Here is a 5156-nt window from a genome sequence, read left to right on the forward strand (position 1 = left end):
CGGAACCTTGCTGTTAATTAGCTACCGTCTCTCTCTCTCTCTCTGCATTAGTGCGCTCCGCGCCACTTCTCGTTCAGTCTATTTTCAGAGAGTTTCGGTCTTAAATCTTTCTCCGACTTCAAAGATGGCGACTTGTCCACCATGAAAATGAATAATGGTAGAGATGCTAACGGCTAGATGCCGCCTACGGACTAACTGACTGAAAGACTAACACCTTCGCTAATATCAAAGCCCGTTCCTTCATGGAAATTCACGGCCAGTAACCTGCCGCCCACCAAATTCTTGTACCTCCCCGTACCAAGGACACTTTCCCAGCCGGCCGGCCTGAAGTTGTGTCTTCGGAGTGGAGAAAAATACATTCCTTCGATAAGGGTCAGCCTGAACCGGTTCTCTCCAAGCGAACAACAGCTTGAAACTAAAACATCACTCTTAACCTAGAAAGCCTTCTCGAGCTACCAGGCAGAAAGCAAAATGGAGTCTGTCTCGCTTAAGGCCTACGGAGCCCATAATATACATAGCTCCATGAGAAACAGATCGGCATGTTAGCAAATGAGTAAATCATGACTAATACTTATATATCTAACCCCTCACTTAAATTCATAAGCCTTACTCTAAGGGAAATGGCACGAAAATGCCCTTATATCTGTAAGACAGGGTCCCTGTCTATCGGCCTAATCCCTATGCTATGAGGGTGATAGGCTGGAGTCACTCTCCATCATTCTCCTTCTCCAGAGAGCTGGCAAAAAGACAGCCATAACATTACACCCCTTGACTCCAGTCTATTTACCAATAACTAAATGGAACTAACGTCAGTAGACGAATAATATGAAACAAAACTAACTGATCTACGACTCTTCGTAAGTCTAAAAAATTGAAGCAGGGAAGGGATACACTGAATAAAAAAGCAAATCGCCATAAGGATGCAGACAATAATAATAACCCCTCCCAAAATTTGTCGTAAAAAATGCATGTCAGGGAGCCAATTAAAAAGCCAGTCAAAGAAACCCTGATCTATGTGTTCTCTAATTTCTGCAGTCAAGTCGTGGAGTTTATTAATATGGGATTGGATATCTTTAGAATGATCAGATAAATTAAAACAGCACAGACCTTCAAATTCAGAGCATTCATGCCCATGTTTTAGCAACAAATAATCAATAGCGGCACGATTCTGCAAAATAGCTCTACGTTCACCTTGGGAATCTAATAATAAATCTGACAGAACAGTAGAAGTTTGGTTGATCGATTTGACCATCCAGCAGGCCATCTTGCCGATTGTTTTGGCATTATAAACGGCCAATGCAGGAACACCAATAATAGAAAAAGCTAAACCAAGATATTCTGATCTGGAATAAAGATGAACAGAGGAATCACAATCTTCATGCAATGACATGGAATCTCGAACAATACGGGAATGGGAAGGAGGATGTGAAGAAAACATTAACAAACTTAATCTAGTGATGGCACACGGGCCACCAGAAATATTCGCAGGAATATAGGGCCAAGATGAATTCCCGCATGAAAAGAGCCATCCAGCCGGTAACAACATTGAACGATAATGGCTAGTGGCTACAACTAAACTTTTGCAAGTCATATTGTTCTTCACTGAAAAACATGAATTAGGAAGTCTTTTCGTACATAACAAACGCTGGTGAAATGAAAAAGTAGTAGCGGCTTGGAGTTTCAACCGCAGACATTCAGAGATGGCCTTAGGATTGCAGGTCATCATAAAGCAAAGGTCACCAGGGGTAATATTAAAAGTAGTAATTCTGGAATTAATAAGGACATCCTGGTCTGGAAGAAGAGTACATGAGGGACAAAATTCATGGGCCAAGAAGTCGCCCAAAATGACATTAGGTCGGGCATTGGACACATTAAATACATGATGAAGTGTTTCAGTAGATGCAGGGACAGCAACCAAACAGGTTGATAAAATGTCAGTAACGGATTTCATGGGCGTAAGGCAAAAATGCGGAGAGTTCGTCACTCGCTTCGCGAGTGTGATCCAAAAATTGGAGGACTTCTGCCACGCGGATCGCGTGGCTCTTGTTATCCCATCACTCGGCGTCGGTAGATGCTCTCCTCTCCCGGCGTAGCAAGCCAAAAGGAGTCCAACGACGACACATCCTGCAGCAGCAGTCCAAAGAATGATCTGAAAGAATACAAACACAGGCCTTAATCATTCTCGTAAATAACATTTGTCAGCTGGGACAGCTTCCCAGCCATCTTTCCCTGGCTTCATCACCAAAACGGTGTTGTCATGACCGGTCGCAATAATATCAGCCTGTTCAGGAGGATTTTTAGGCGATTGCACCCATATTTTAGCTCCAGGAAGATCAGATGATCCGAAGCCTTTTTGTCCACGCACAGTTAGCAACGTTGGGGCAGAGCCTTTTTTGATCTCACCACTGAAGACAGGCATAATCAATAGCTGAGCAACACGGTCAGACTTTTTGATAAACAAATCCATCTCACTGCTGTTAAGCAAGAGAACCTTAATCTCTCCCTGATAATCACTGTCGATCACACCACCAAGGACTTGAACACCTTTCAGGGCCAGGCCAGATCTAGGGGCAATTAATCCAAAACTACCGGCAGGTATAGAGACACCTATGCCAGTTTCAACAATGATTCGATCTTTTCCTGGGAAGTGTGCATCATTTAAAGCATGCAGGTCGAGGCCTGCGGAACCTGGGGTTGCTCTACATGGAGCCAAAGCACCGGGGGTAATTTCCCAATAAGTAACAGTGGTAGCAACAGAATTAGGTTTCGCATCAACATGTGGAGGAAACAAACGCATCAAAGGAGATTCAGCATGTAACAAAGGACGATTATTCAGTATTAACAAGGCTTGAAGTAAGACATCTCTCCACTGGCTGTAACGGTCATCAGTCAACTTGCGCAACTGTTCTTTCAACAAACCATTCATTCTCTCAATCAGTCCTGAAGCTTGTGGATAATATGGAATGTGAAATACCCAGTCGATATTGTTTTCCATACAGAATTCCTGCACCAATCTTCCACGAAAGTGGGATGCATTGTCTGATTGAATTTGGAATGGGACACCATAATATAGGATAATCAGCTCCAGGGTTTTAATCGTGTTCACTTGGGTAGCATTCTTGCAAGGGAAAGCGACCAAAAGGCCACTGTAGGTATCAACCACTGTACAAATGTATTGACAATTTCTGCTCATAGGGAGCGGACCAATATAATCAATCTGCCAAATTTGGGCAGGCAATTTACCTCGATGTAAGTGACCTCGAACAATTTGAGGCACCTCTTTCTTTCTAGAATGCTGGCAAATGGGACAATGTAGAATGACATCTTTAATTAAAGAAAAGGGAATATGAATTCCTCTATCAGCAGCCCACCTGTTAGTGGCTTTCTCTCCAAAATGTCCTGCTTTCTGATGGGCCCATTTCGCCAATCCCGCCAAATCAGAATCTTGCATGTCAACCACTGCCTCAGAAATTTTAGACTGTTCATCTGCAATGTTATGGAAAAATTTGTCAAGGGAATCTATTGGAGTATGAGCATCCACGTGAAAGATTGTTACAGTACTGTGCGGAAGCAGTTCCCAAATTTCTTGCCACAATTCTTTACCCCATAATTCCTTAGAATGCAATTCCCAATTGTGCGAGTGCCATGTAGGCAACCACACCGCTAGTCCATTTGCAGTGGACCAAGAATCAGTGAAAATATGACATGTACCTGGTAACTCTTGTTTCAAAACTTGGTAAATCGCATAGAGTTCAGCATATTGACTACTCTTACCGTCTCCAGTTGTGCTCAACAATTTCTGAGTAATCGGGTTATAGGAGACAGCTTTCCAATGTCTCTTGTCACCAATGAACTTCGCAGAACCATCCGTAAACCACACATGTTTTCTATCCTCCACGGACAGAGCATCAAATGATTTACCCCACTTCACGGGAGACTCCTGCACTACGGGAACCGAACGCTCACTTTCAGCCTCATTGGAGGGCGCCTGCGCCACTCGCTCATGTAAAACCGCCACACCTTTCGGACCCACACGTGCCCTGTCCTGAATGTACCATTTCCACTTAATCACACTAGCCTCCTGAGCATGTCCAATTCGATGGGACTTCGGTGAACTCAAAACCCATTGCATGATGGGAATTTCAGGCCTCAAAATCACAGCATGGCCTAAAGTCAATTGCTCGGTATCCACCAGAGCCCAATAACAAGCAAGCAACTGTTTTTCAAAAGGTGAGTAACGCTCACCAGCCTCTGGTAACTTTTTGGTCCAAAAACCTAACGGCACTTTTTGTCTGCCCTGCTTTTGCCATAAACTCCAATTGGCATACAGACCTTCCACAGACACATTCAAATCAACATCACCGTCACTCACAGGCCACAAATCCAAAGCATACTGAATAGCTTCTTTAGCCAAATTAAAAGCAGTCTGTTGAGGTTCACCCCACTCAAACGCATTCTTTTTACGAGTGACTCGATACAGTGGAGCCAAGATTTGACTCAAATGTGGAATATGTTGACGCCAAAATCCAAACAACCCAATGAAGGATTGCGCCTCTTTCCTATTTCTGGGAACAGCAAAATCAAGTATCTTACGTTTAACTTGTGGGATCACCTCTCTGTGACCCTCATGCCAGTTAATTCCTAAAAATTTTACAGCTTGGGATGGAGTCTGTAATTTGTCAGGATTGATTTCCCAACCTTTTGATCGCAAACAGTCAATAATCTGATCTAAATGAGACTGTACCTGATCTTGCGTCTCACCTTGAATCAAAATGTCGTCAATATAATGACAAATCTGAACCTGTGGATTCGTAGGCACCTCAGACAAATGTTCCGCCACCAGCCGGTGACAGATTGTAGGACTATGTACATAGCCTTGAGGAAGACTCCGGAACGTCAATTGACGTCCATTCCATGTAAAACTGAATTGTTCTTGACATTCGGGGGCAATTGGAATCGAAAAGAATGCATTAGCAATATCGATAGAAGCATACCAAGTACCTGGATGCTTTTGAATTCTCTCAATCAATGTAACAATGTCAGGCACTGCCACAGTCAATTTAGGTGTATGTTTGTTCAATTCTCGATAATCAACAGTCATGCGCCAAGAGTTGTCACTTTTGCGCACTGGCCAAACAGGATTATTCCAAGCAGAT

Source organism: Lissotriton vulgaris, chromosome 9, assembly GCF_964263255.1.
Source record: "Lissotriton vulgaris chromosome 9, aLisVul1.2, whole genome shotgun sequence".
Lineage (NCBI taxonomy): Eukaryota > Metazoa > Chordata > Amphibia > Caudata > Salamandridae > Lissotriton > Lissotriton vulgaris.